The 15,017-nt window shown below is 38.3% G+C and overlaps 1 pseudogene; it reads left to right on the top strand.

The window, feature by feature from the left end:
• Positions 1-6,424: 6,424 nt before the first annotated feature.
• On the top strand, positions 6,425-11,980 carry LOC101436504 (phosphorylase b kinase regulatory subunit beta-like; annotated as a pseudogene).
• Positions 11,981-15,017: the final 3,037 nt, after the last annotated feature.

The following is a 15,017-nucleotide window of genomic DNA, read 5'->3' on the forward strand; positions in this document are numbered from 1 at the left end:
TTTATGGTTTGAAGGAATAATATACTTAAAGTAAACAGTTTGTAGAACATAATCATGCATACAATATATCACCACAGCAATATCTTGGAAAGGGTTTGAATAAACAATTCAGCACCAGAACCTATCCAAGTCAGCATCTAAAATTCACAATCACGGGCTATCCTTTGTCAAATTTGAATACAGATGCATCCACATAAAATATAACTTCCAAACAAGACAAGAGTAATGTCAAACTTACTCTTCACATAATACAACTCTTATGCATATAGCCAGTGATACACAAACCCTTGCCCCTGAAGAGGATTCAAAATCTTGGGTGATATGCCCCCTTAAACTTGATGATTTTAACTTAAAATACTGTGAAATAAAATTTATACAGCATTCACTATATGATAAGGAAAAGAAGGACATGAAAACAAAGATATAAGAACTCACACACAAAAAGCATATCCATAACATATTAAACAATATATACTAATATTTTTATTACCCATTGCTTTGACTTGACATATGGTTGCAATTTGTGCTTAGTACTAGCATATCTCACTGCCCATTCCCTTTGGCCTCAGCAATATCATTAGGTTATTGTGGTTATGTACCCAGTAAAGTGACCTAAAACCCCATACCTTAATGAAATGAAACGTTTAGTAGTCCTCTTTAATTGGTTTTTTTTTTTCATTAGTTTTCATCACAAAACATGATGATACTAAGAGACTCACTCTCTGAACACATGTATTCAATACATCCCCCCACTTATTTCTAATATAAAAAAGCAGCCCAAAGTCACCCTGGTATTCTGAATCAATTACTCAAGGCAGTACAGTAACTCCCTTTTTGATGTTAATTTGGCAGAATTATGAGCCAAAGTGTGCCGGGTAACAGTCTTAGTTTCCAGTTCAGTGGAATCATTGCTACATTTCTTGGGGGAAATAATTTTCTCTATGGAATTAAGAATTCTAGACCAGCAAAGCTTAAGGTCACAGAGACAAGAGACAAACAATTCACTAGTAGATTACTAGTGGCCAATTATTAGCACTGTATCTCCTATTTTCACACTTAGATTTATGGGCCTGTGAGTTCTGGCTCTGGGAGAAATAGCATAATATACTGGATGATGATTAGAGTATGTGTGTGTATGTGTGTCTTTGTCATCCCAAATGATTAAGATTAGAGTAACCTGTGCATTCTCAGAAAAGTTACCCTCAAGCTGACTTGTGATTCAGATCCTTGGGGATTTGGGCATATTTGCATTGTTGCTCCTGATATACATAGTACTTGTAAAAGACTTAAAGAACTGGGGGGTCAAATTTGTGAAGAAACCAGACAATGGTAAAGTAGAAGGCCTGGCATTTATTCAAGATCCTAATGGCTATTCGATTGAAATTTTGAGTCCTAACAAAATGGTAACTATTACTTAGTCTGTGAGAAGACATGTTTGTGGTTTCAATGACGAGATTATAGGGGGAAGAATATAAAAGCAATGTGATTCAAGATCTTCAAGTATAGACGCATTTAGAAGAGACTGATCCTTGTCCCAACTCAAATTATTCTTAAATCAATTTCCTTTTCCCCTACCACCTAACTATAAAGCAGTGCTTTATCTTATGCTCTTGCAAATAATTTTGTAACTTTACCTTTTAAAGTAATAATTAGAATTGTTCTCTTTAGAGTCTCCATTGGCCTTCATCTGTCTTCTAAATATGAAATCTCCTCAAGCCTTCTTTTGAATCATCATTTAAAAAAATATTAAATGTGATTTTGTTGTGGATATCTTCATGCTTTTTTGTCTATTTGAAATTGCACAATTTGTATGTGTGAGTGTCTGTGTGTGAGAGAGAGAAACAGAGAGACTGAGTGACTGCACATGCACATATGTGCATACAGTTATCAAAAGTACATTGGCCAGACATTGCAAAGACAGATACAGGCAATTATATAGCCTGCCATAAGCTACAGAATGGAGTGGGAGAGAGTGTAAACTACAATGTGTATTATGATCCATGTTCTGGGGATCTCCTCTGGGGTTTCATTCCTCAGAGATAGCTTTTCCCAATGGAAAGCAAGGAACACTGAACAAAAATGAAATCTCATGTGTACTCTAAACACTATAAAGTACTTATTTTACAAAAGAAAACGTACTCTGGGAAGCAATTCAGAATCATGCTGACATGTATGCTGATAAAATATAATTTCTTTTCATTTATAAATTACTTCCAAAGTTCAAGGACTGATTTATTTGTTTTATAACGGGGAGGAGGAGGAAGAGAATGTTATTTCCTGGATATCCAGACACTGAACGAAGCTATCACATATTGTATCTCATTTGATACTCACAACTATTGTATATGTGAATCTTCTTTATTTTCAATGTGACTTTTCTGTAAGCTAAAGCTTCTCTCAAAACACAATGGAAAAAAAATAAGACATTGGGGAAACATACAAAAGAAATTGGAAATATACATTAAAGATAATCTATTACCCCTGTGAAAGAATTTACTTTTGGTTTATTTGGGGAGAATGTTCTTTTTGCTTTGTTTTGTTTTTAATAGAACAATATAACAATTACTCTTAATTCAGAAAAACAAATGATTGCAGGCATAAAAAATCCTTACAGGTTTACTGCTCTTCAGAATGAACCATGCATTCATGGTATCCCCGAGTTGGCAGTTTATTTGGAAAAAAAACATCACCTGCCCCTCCCCCCCCTTATAACATTTTCCTCCTTGGCCCTCATTTCCTTAAGAGAAAAGTTTACGAAACTGGGGAGAAGAATATAATATCTTTGCAGACAGACACGCTTGTAGAGGAGCCATGAATGCTAATGACTCAAAAGCCCCTTGTTTTACTCCTCAATCAGTTAAAGAGTAAATGTCAGTATAAGAACACATTTTGTTTACATCAATATCAGAACATTGAATTATTACAGTGCAGTGGTTATGATTCTTTATAGATTATTCTTACAACACAAGGCAAACTAAAATCACCCAACTGCTCACACACCTGGATAATTAGTGTCAGCAGTTGCCGCCTAAAAACGCAAAACTGTTAAGGCTTTTCTATCAGTGAGTCTTTGACATCAAGAGCTTCCTCTCCTGACAGCAGAATGTTCTGCTTGGAGAGGACACTTGCCACCCTCACTTTGAGTCTTGGTCCTTCTCTTCATCTAAAAGGACAGAACGGATCCCCAGCCTTTTTAATTCTTCCACCAGGTCCCCGTTCTCGTGCATGTGTAGAAGAACGTCACAGTGCCCCACCAACTCGCCCTTGAGGTGCACCTGCGGGATGGTGGGCCAGTTGGAATTGTCTTTAATGCCTTGCAGGAGCTCGGGGTCGTCCAGCTCATTGCAGGTCGCGTAGTCACGGAAGGACGCTATGCAGCCCCCGATCTACACTAAGGCGTTGCTGAAGCCGCACTGGGGCTGCTGCGGCGTTGTCTAGAGGAAGACAACCACCAGATGCTCAGAGGAGCCACAGTCGCCGCACGCGCTGAAGCAAGTCGGCCCCCCCCCCCCCCCCCCCGTCAGCACGCCGGGGCACCTGAGGCGGTGGACGGCCGCCTGGCACCCCCAGCGGAGCAGGGGCCTTGTGGCCCACGGAGCCACTCAAGCACGCAAGCCCGCTGGAGCCCTAGGTTAGTCCCGGACCTGGGCTATTTTGGGGGAAGGTTTTGGTTGTAGAAAGGTTGCAAGGGTGGCAGGAGAGGATCACTGGGGCAGGGTGTTGGTGATGGGGCAAGTGTTGGGAGGAGTGCACCTAGGGCATGCCTCTATGGAATATGAATGTGTCCACGTGATCATGGAGTAGTATCTCAGCAGGTGGAGAACGACACACAAGCTGATGGAAAATTGAATTCCTGCCCTGGGGTGTCCTGCTACATTCTCTAATACAGTGGCAAGAATCTTTAGAGAATATATACATTGCCTAGTGATATTAGTCCAACAGCCCGGCCCTGGATATTAATGCTTGTACTTAGGTGCCTTGTTCTTGTAATACTGAAACTTAGCCTTGTAATATATATTGCCGAAGAGTTATCTGCTGAAAGATCCTTTGTCAGTCATATGTAAGCTCTCTTTGAGCCAGGCTCGGTATATAAACTTAATACTTTCTCCCCAGCATGGAATATTACACCCTGGGACTGGTCTCCCTGGCACGAAGGGATTATCGCCAAGTGCAAACTATTAATATCAATGCATTTGGAAAATAGACATTGAGGAAAAGGGAGAAATATTAAATACAAGTGAGTTATTGTAGCTAAGAGTTTTCAAAGTGAGTAAGGATGTCATTCCAGAGGTTATGGTTATGCACATCTCAGTAAAGTCTTACTGATTGCCACAGTAAACAGTATCTCGAACAGGGGTATTCCTGATGGCTCCAGAGGTATCTAGACACTATATGCAGGGCAGACTACCCCAGGAAATTGGCACCCAGTCAGTGGGCCCTACCTTGGATTATGTGATAACCTGTCTCCCCAATATACCAAAGTTACACTCATTTATAATTTTCCTACCTTGGTTCTTCAGTCCCTTTTATTTGAACCTGTAATTAACACGATAACCATTAAACATATATCTCAGAAATTTAAAACTTTGGGGTCTTGTTGAGCCCTGAATCTCACCAGAATTGCAATACCTACTGTCAAATTTTTAGAGCTCATTAAAAAGCTAATGAAATGATGATTAGGGACAATGCCCTTCCAAAAAAACAGAGCATCTCCAACTGCAAGAAGTCAGTTCCATCCATATGCACCAAGGGATTTATGCCCTCTCTCAGTTGGTAGCAGAGTGGGCATCACCATTCTCAATTCTCGAAATTGAGAAATGAACAAATATAAGGATGGAATGCAACTATTGACCAAAGTAGATTCATTACTATTCTAGTAATGGAAGAAGTTTTAACATTGTTATAAAACAGTGGTCACCAGAGGTCCTGTGGGTAGGGAGAGGTAAGAATAGGTGTAGCATGGGGTATCGGGGAATATTGGAATTTTTCTGCATGATATTGAAGAGAGAGATACAGACCATTATCTATTTTGTCAAACCTATAAAATTGTGCAGTTGAAAGTGTAAAACATGACTAAACTAACCAAGGGTAGTAGCAATGCTTCAACATTTGTTCTTCAATTGTATCAAATGCATCACACTAATGAAAGATGTTGTTAAAGGGGGAAAATTATGGTAGCGGAGGGAGATGGGGTATATAGGAATCTACTATATATTCAATGCAATATATACATAATCTAGATCTTCTTTAAAAATAAAGGAAAATTTTAACAAAAAGATATAGTTACTTGCAATATGTGTTAAAATTCAAACACTATACATTAAAATTCTATATTCAAGGAAAGAATACTTCAAATACGAAGGATAAATATTTTCCTTGAAAAAAAAGATTCTATTTTTAAATGGCATGTCCTAAAAGAAATATTTAATAGTTTGTTAGGGAAAGGTGAAATGTATAGGTCAGAAAATTTCATTTTCTTTATGAAAGACAGAGCATTATTGTTGGAATAATGAAGTTGAAATAAAATATTTTATTTTTCAAATTCTTATATGGCTTAACACTTAATTTTAACAGCAGTGACAATAATAATTCTCTGATTATAGCATACAGTTATATGAAATGAATGACAGTAATCTTGCAAGGGAGAGAAGGAAAGAATTGAAAATATTTTCTTATACATTACCTGCAGCAAACATAAAGTGGGATAGTATTATGTGAAGGTCACTCAAACCAATTAAAAATGTGTGTTGTAAACTCAAGGGCAGCAATTTAAAACAATTTAGTTTTTATTGTTGTAATTGACATGTTATTGATATGCTGCTATGTTTACTTATTGTGATTGATATGTTAGTAGGGAAAAAGTAATGGGAAAATATCCTTGGAATCTTATATAACTCTTACTGCTGCTTAGTTGAGACCTTTTCCAAACTAGTCTTCTAAAGGAAAGCATGTCAATCTACCTTGCAAGTTTGAGTAGCAAAGATATTCTTTTCTCCATAAAGTCAAACATATGATGATATCATAGAAGTTGCCAAAAGAGGAAAGCAGATGTGGTTCATGTGATAAGGGGTCCCTGGGTTAAATTCCTGGGGCATCCTGGAAAAAGAAGAAGAGAAAGTGTGCCTTGTGGTGACCCAGTGCCCATGTGATAAAGTAAGTGCCCATGTGTTGAGCTGAGTGCCCACGTGAGTTCCTGCATGGCGAGTCAATTGCCTGCATGATGAGTCAAGTGCCCACACGAGTGCCCACATGGTGAGCTGAGTTCCCACGTGAGTGCCCACATGTTGAGCCAGTGTCCACATGGTGAGCCAAGTCCCTATGCAAGTGCCAGCATGATAAGCCATGTGCCTCTTTGGTGAGCCAAGTATACACATGAGTGTCCCCATGGTGATCCATTACCTGCATAAGTGAGTCATGCGGCAAGATGATGATGCTACGGAAGAGAGATGTAGCAGAGAGTCAAAGTAAAGTGCAGCAGAAACTAGGAACTGAGGTAAAGCAATTGACATGGAAACTTTCTCCACATCAGAGGTTCCCAGGATTGAATCCTGGGAAATCCTAGAGGAGAAAGACAATAAGAGACTACAAAGAAAGAAATAGATACAGAAGATTACACAGCCAATGGACACAGGCAGCAAAAACAGTCAGGTGGGGAAGGGAGAGAGGGGTAGAGGGAAAAATAAAATAAAATCTAAAAAATAATTAAAAAAAAAAAAAGATTACCCTGGATGGCTGTATCATGAGGCAGGGGGAAGCCTCAGACCCTGACAGGAAGACCTTCCCTAGTTTCCCTCTGCTTGTGTTCAGTGTCCTGAACACCCCCTAGAGGCTAGACTCCTTCTGATAGTCCTCCAATGATGATGCTGTTTTCAAAGAGTACATATATGGGCACCCTAAGATCTGAGAAGGCTCACCAACAAGATCCCTTGACTCAGCCAATATTTGGTGATTTAAGTTTATGAAAATTGTAGTAGAGATGTAAAGTATAGTCCAGGTACTTTTAGAAAATGCTTCAAGGTTATTTATCTTAATTTTTGGCACAGGGTGCTGAATATTACTCTAAGGATTAGACTTAAGTTAAATTGAGTTCGAATAACATCTGTGTTGAGAAAAACTTGAAGTTGTTGGTTTTCTGCTACAAGTTCTACATCAATTACAAAATCATTTTTCATTGGGTCCTAATTGGAAAACCTCACGTTAATGGCTAACAGTATACTGGTTTTGTAGTGTGGCATATTCCTGGACCAGATAAATGACAGGACAATTTAAACATCTCAATTTTCTAGCATCTCTTCAAAATTTTAAATGCTTAATCTTGAAAAGCACTATGATGAGCCTTGTGTAAGTCTGGAAAAGAAATGAGGGAGATAAATATGTAGAAAGTTCATTGACATTTAACATTTTATATTTTCACTCATTAATGAGAATGAACTCAGATATACAGAAATTCAACACACTTTACCTAGAGAACCAATGTCTTTCAACACAGATGCTGCCCTGCTCCTCTACATCAGTTATCCTGCATTTGTCCTAGATGATAAAGCTCTGTTTACTCAGACATTTGATAATGAGATTAGAAAATTAAAAGAAAAATATGAATTTAAGTGGTTCTTGAGAGCTGGGTATAGCACATCATTGGAAGATCCCAACAGATGCTACTACAAACCAGCTGAAATTAATTTGTTAGCAATGTATGCAAATTTCTCATATTTTTTCTTTTCATGATGACTGATGGAGTTTCAGAGATAATCTTAGACAAATAGAGGTATATCAGCAATATCTGACTCCAGGACTTCATCAGACCACAGAAGAATATCATGTAGTACTAAAGTATTATTATGTGTCACCTGACTTTGTAAAATATGAAAATTGAAACCTAAAAAGTCAAATGTGGCTGGTGGCTGATGGGTATGGGGAAAGGCAGGAAGAGATGAGAGGTGGAGGCGTCTTTGGGACATGGAGCTGCCCTGGATGGTGCTTCAGAGGCAATCACCGGACATTGTAAATCCTCACAGGGCCCACTGGATGGAATGGAGGAGAGTATGGGCCATGATGTGGACCATTGACTATGAGGTGCAGAGGTGCCCAAAGATGTACTTACCAAATCCAATGGATGTGTCATGATGATGGGAAGGAGTGTTGCTGTGGGGGGGGAGAGGTGGGGTGGGGGGCTGGGGTTGAATGGGACCTCACATATATATTTTTAATGTAATATTATTACAAAGTCAATAAAAAAAATAAAAAAATTTAAAAATTTAAAAAAAAAAGAAATTAAATAGAGACACATTGAAACAATAAAATAAAAAAAAGTCAAATGTGATTTCCTAGTAAATGTGACAATGATGGAAAACACTTTCTCTGGCAACAAGCTCTTTATATCATTGCAAAACTCTTGGCCAATGAATTAATGGGTCCCAAAAATATTGATCTGGTCCACCAATGTGCCCCTCTACAAAACCAGTATAATGTTAGCCATTAACGTGAGGTTTTTCAATTAGGAACCAATGAAAAATGATTTTGTAATTCATGTAGGACTTGTAGCAGAAAGCCAACACCTTCAAGTTTTACTCAACAGAGTTGTTATTCAAACTCAATTTCCTTAACAGGTATACCATATTCAAATATGGTATGAACACATGAAAGCTTATTTCCGCCTATGTATCAATGAAATTTTGCAACTCTCCAGAAGGCCAGAAATGCCCATTCGCTGCCTCAGTATATACAAGATTTATTGACATCTAGGAAGTACTGTGATTTGTTATTTCATCACCATTGACCTAAATGATTTCTACGTGTCTCAAAATGTTTTACTGCTAATGGATGATATGAATAATTCCGTGAAGGTCATTAGAAATCTTGGAGAATGTATGCTCATCTACTTTTCCTTCTTCTCATTTAGGAAGATAATATAAGAGGTTGCTGGTTCAACCCCATATTAGAACTGCTGTCAGCCTTTAAAAAAGGAATGGTTGTAGTAGTCAAAGTTGATGTTCTTTATCTAGAGAAATAGTATCTGGATATGTAGATCCAGATATTACTTGACTTCATAAGAATCAGGGATATGGACAAACTTCCAGCATTTAAGAGTTTGAAGCATCTAGAACCACATACACATTCAAAAATCAAAAGACAAATCAGAACCCCAATGATCCTGAACTATAAGAGCAGCCAGATATCACTACTGCTGAATGTAAAAAGTAAACCCACCTACAAAAGTATTCAAAAACTGAACAACTGCAGGAGTCTGATAGCAAAACCATACTTCTGCATTAATTGCTCAAAAGAGAAGGCACCAATTTCCTCACAAAGGAATGTACCATTTCTGCTCACATTCAGACAGTATATAGAAGACCTGGCACCAAAAAGCTTTGGATTGTCATGTACCATGCAGCAATTCTTCTAAATAATATAGCGGGCAGCCTGGCTTCATCCCTTACAAATGCATTAGTGCAGGAAAAAAAGATACTTCTGGGTGTCTTTGGACATCAGGAAGTTATCTCTAATTCTTTATTTTCAAGAGGGATTAAGTACTATCTATTGTAAGTGCAATAATACCTATGATATTAGGGAAGTGGTCATCTAGCCAGAACTGGTCATCCATACTGGTATTCAATAGTATGCTGAATTAAATTCAATTTCGGTTGATCATCCAGGCAATGGAGTATAAGACCTGTGACAGAGAAAAGACAGCCATAGAGTTATATTAGCTGTCACTAGTGAAGTTAAACAGCTTCTGTTGGATATTCTCTAGCTTAACAGAATGGAAGACGTTGGCTGAACTGATGTAAGATCAATTGGCCTTTGAATAGAACTCCTGCTGGATTCTATGACTGAGTGTGGCAGATGCTGAAATGTGTGTCCAATACTTTCACTGTATCTGGAAAGCATTTATCACAGCAACCAACCCTCCCAAATATGACCACATATGAGATGAACTTCTCTCTCCTTGCTGAAGATATTTTGGAAACTATTGAACAGTCAAAGTACAGACAGATCTTCATGGAGTAACTAATGGTTGTAACCATTGCACTGGTTACAACCCTGAGATAGAATTTCAAGACATAATGTATCTAGACAACTTGGTGACAGAAGCATTTCATGAATTTGAAAAACTTGGCTGTGGGCTAAAGGAAGTGGAAAAACATGATGACATTACTTCATTTTATAACACACCCTAGCCTGCCCCCGGGAAATATAGGAACATGCAGCTATTTGATAAAAGCTTTGATGAAATTGCAGTTGGAAAGAAAAGTCAAGCCCAGAAACATTGGCCCACATCTGGTTAGCTATTTAGGAAGGTAGTAGAGCCTCTGTTGAGTCCCTGAATAGAAGTGTAAATTTTTGTTGAAGTATAATCAAGGCAACCATTATTGACTGGGCTGATCATGCTGGTGAAATGTTTGCCAAGCCCTTGACAGAGTTCAGGAACCTCTTTTACTTGTCATAGCCCATGTATTGATAAGAAATGATTTTTCTCAAGTAAAACAATTCTCAGGATTATACCAACAATAATAACCTTCACTGTAAGACAGAAATAATTGTATATTGAAAATATTGAAAATTCACCTCTCGCTTTCATGAATATGAATCTTTGTTCTTTGTACTAAATTCCCACCTCAATGCAGTTAAATTGAGTTGGCTTACTAAACAAAACCATCTAGCAGAGACTTAGGAATCCTTCTCCTCTTGTTCTTGCACTGGGCTTTGAATGCCCCCTGGTGATGCAGATGCCTCTGCAGCTCCCCTCCATGCCTTGCAGTGGAGTTTGTGTCTGGCCTCACCCAGATATTCCCTCTCTGCGTTTCTCACACAGAAGTACATGGTTGTCTCCTCTATTTTCATGTTGGTCATTTCAAGAGAGATTGTGTGCATAGGGTTGCCCCTAGATATTGTGAATCTTTCTTAAATTGATGGAGCATAATTTAAATAATTTTATTTGGTTGACTTAATAAAGCTTCTTCCCTTTTTCCCTAGAGACTGACAGACACAGTTCAGAAAACATGAATCAAAGGGCATTGCACGATATGCTCAGAGGAACCCCCAGGTTGCCTCCAATAAGTTCCCAAGTCCACAAGCTGTACTCTGCGTAGGACAACTGCAGGCACAGAGAAAATAGAGTGAACAACCCCATGTAGAAGAGTCACAACTGAGCCTAATGAAGGAGGGACATTACATTTAACAGTGATGAGGAGGGAAGTATCAAATAGTGCAGCCAACTTGGTGGTGGATACTGAAGAATGTAATAGATATGGGGCAGGCTCCTCAACAGATACTTCAGGGATAGGTGTGCCATATGGCATTAACATGGGAAAGTACATTTTTATTTCTCTCTTGCTGTGTACATATCTGATGTGACCCGAAGGACTCGTACCGTACGAGCCTCTGAATCCCATGGTGGGAAGGGGGGAAATTTTTCTTGATACTTGATGTGCAGCAATACACTGTCCACCATACTTCGTTTCCTAAAATGTGGACAGTGTCTCTGTATGATTATGGCACAGGGCCTCATACTCAATTAAATCCAATAGGAAAAGGGGAGGGACATCAGGCAATATCTGAGTAGTAGTTAGGGCTACCAACCACTGATATGTTCCTACAATTAGCGTTTTGTGAGTGTGAAAGTCAATTTAAATGTCACACATGATCAGGGATGGAGTAGGATATTTCAAATGTACTGAGGTCATGTTGTCACCTTGTCCCATATGTGTCATGGACGTGGTCAACACAAGGCATCTCTCTGCTCCACTCCCGGTGCTTTGTACAAAGTGGGAGTTGAATGTTCCCAGGTCTGTGTAAAGATCCTGGTTGATTCCTAGTGACAAAATTGTGATCAGTTCCTTATCCCACTCCCCCTTATTTCTCGTCATGCAGGTACAAGTGTTCCCAGGAACATAGTGACTCACTGACACTCTGGGAACTGTTCACCTGGAATGAGTCTGCATTAGGAGGGATCATTGCTGGGAACTTCCTGATAGCATGACTATTCTTTCTCAATGTGAATTTCTATTTCCCTCTATCACAGTAAAGAGAGAAAGAAGGTGAATAAAACCATAGTCTTAAGCCCAGGGTAACAGGGCTTCAGCCATTTGGGACTTGGGAAGTTTTTCTGCCTCAAATTCATTCAGTTTATTTAACTACACAATAGAGATAATTATCCTAACTGCCTCACAGAGGAATCATGAGAGATTCTTTAAAAAGGTATCTCTGAACAGACACTGTTCAAATATGGAAGATTGTTTTGGAAAGTGAATGAAAGAATGAATGAATGGGCTCTCTATCTGAAGAAGAGGCAAGGGAAGAGTTTAGATTGCAGAGATAACAGGAAACTCTTCTAAAAATTTATTTATTTATTTTTGTTTTTATTTATCTTTTAATGTTACATTAAAAATATATGAGGTCCCCATATACCCCTCACCCCCCTCACCCCACTCCTTCCCCCACAATAACAACCTCTTCAATCATCATGAGACATTCATTTCATTTGGTGAATACATCTCTGAGCACCATTGCAACCCATGGTCAATGGTCCACATCACAGCCCACACTCACCCACATACAACTCAGTGGGCCATGGGAGGACACACAATGTCTAGTAACTGTCCCTGCAGCACCATCCATGACAACTCCAAGTCCCAAACTCCTTTTTTTGATAGGTGATTGTGGCTGACCTCACTTTGGGCAAAGAGAAGGGAAAGGTATTTCCAGCAAACACTGGTCTCTCATTGAGCCCATTGCTGTGCACCAAGTCTTGGGAATTCATTTGTGGAAGGCATTGCCCTGTCCTCAGCAAATGATGGCAAATGTGAGGAAACAGACACAGATTTCTATTAAAGAGATTGCCTTTTGAGTTTTAAACAAAATATAAGATAAAAATTTTAAAATAAAATATACCTGCAATAGATTGAATCATGTATGTCAGGAAAGGCATCTGCTGAATCTTTATCCGCATTCCTGTGGGTGTGAGTTCATTTCTAAATAGGACCATTTGTAGGTGTATTATCCCTTATGGTCTAATATCATTTAAGAATAGGATCTTCTAAGATCTTACTTAGGTGTAGACAAAATGAATGGTGAAAAGTTTTGATTGATACAATGGGAGCCTAATTAAGAGATGAAATTCAGACATGACAAGAGAAATGGGAATATAGAAACTAGTGTAAACTATTAACTAAGTCATAATGACAGAGAAAATGCCATGAGACTGGGGAGCAGAATTGAAATTCAAGGGACCCAAGAATTGTGGCAAGTAAGAAAGAAAATACTACAGAATTCAGGAAGAAAGCACAGTCTTGTTCATGACTTGGTTCTGGACATCTGGTCTTTGAAACTGTGAGCTAATAAGTCCTTTTGTCAAGCAAAGTGGAACACAGCATTTGTCATAGTAGCCTGCAAACAATAGCAGCTTTTAGTACCAAAAAGAGGGTGTGCCGCTATTATGTATTATTATATTTTTATTTTATTTTTTATTTTTTATTGTCCTGATTGCTAACATTGCATTATCTCCTCGTCTTTTCTCCCATTGTATCCCCCAAAATCTTTTTTTTTTTCAGTTATTTAGGGCTTTTGTTGTTGTTGTTGCTGTTGTGGTTGTTCTAAATATTTTTTTCTTTTCCTTACTTGTTCCCCTCCCTTTACCCACCCCCTTTTTCTTTCTTGCTTTCTTGTCTCTTTTTTTTTCTCTCTTGTCCCTCATGTTCTTCTTATTTTATTTTATCTTAATTATACAATAGGTGCTGCAGGGATCACCTCACATTTGCTGGGTTTCCTCATCCTCCATTGCCTCATTTCTGTGTGAATTGATTGTGGCTACCTACACTATCCCCTTTCCCCTACATCTTGATATCCTCCATCGTCTACTGTCTCTCCTATATTCCATCACCCTTTCTTTGATCCTCAAATTGTCTAACTCTTAATTTCTATTACCTTTGTTTTGTTTTCTGTCTTTTATCCACTCTTGAAACTATTGTTTTTCTTTTCTCTTTCACTCTCTCATGAAAACACTAGCTTTTTAATTCATAACATATTCCTCCCATATTCAGTTGACTCCCGCATTATAGCTACTCTACCTACTGCTATAACTATACAACTTACATGAATCTAATATCCATCCTCCAAGATCTCATATTGTTGCTCTGTTATCATTTATTGCCAATACTACTTTACACATTTTCCTTGCTTACACAATTGCCTTTCCCTGGCCTTAATACTTCCCTTCAAAGTGAGCTCAGCCAGCAATAAGAAATTAGAATAAGAAGAACAAAGTGACAAAGAGAAGATATAACTCTTGTGCAAAAACAACAGCTAATTAATCCCCAAGACTAGACAAAGAAGCTAAGGAACTGATTAAACCCGTCAAGATAAAATGATGACCAGACAGCAACAAAAATTTACAAGCAAAACCAGTAATCACAAAAATATGGCTGAATCCAATGAACAAACTAAAAACCAGGAAGAGGAGCAGAACTTTGCACAAGTAATTAAAGATCTCAGAACATATATCACAGACAAATTTAATGAAGTAAAGGAAGAGGTTAACAATATGAAGACAACAGTTGGAGGGGAAATTCAGACATACGCAAAAAGGTAGCAGATATGATGGTAATGAACATCACAGTTCAAGAAATCAAAAATACACTCGCAGCAAATAACAGCAGATCAGAAGAGGCAGAGCAGAGAATTAGTGATGTGGAAGACAGTACAACAGAAATTAAGAAGATAGTAGAATTGATCGATAAAAAGATAGAAAAAATCCAGCTAGGACTTAGGGACCTGAATGACAATGCAAAACACACAAACATACATATTATAGGCATCTCAGAAGGAGAAGAGAAGGGAAAGGGGTCAGAAGGAGTGTTGCAGGAAATAATGGCTGAAAACTTCCCAAATCTACTAAAAGAGACAGATGTACTTATCCAAGAAGAATAGCACACCCCAAATATCATAAACCCCAACAGGCCCACCCCAAGTCATATACTTGTCAAATTATCCAACCCTCAAGACAAAGAGAAAATTCTAAA

The sequence above is a fragment of the Dasypus novemcinctus genome, chromosome 19 (genome assembly GCF_030445035.2).
Source record: "Dasypus novemcinctus isolate mDasNov1 chromosome 19, mDasNov1.1.hap2, whole genome shotgun sequence".
Taxonomy (NCBI): Eukaryota; Metazoa; Chordata; class Mammalia; order Cingulata; family Dasypodidae; genus Dasypus; species Dasypus novemcinctus.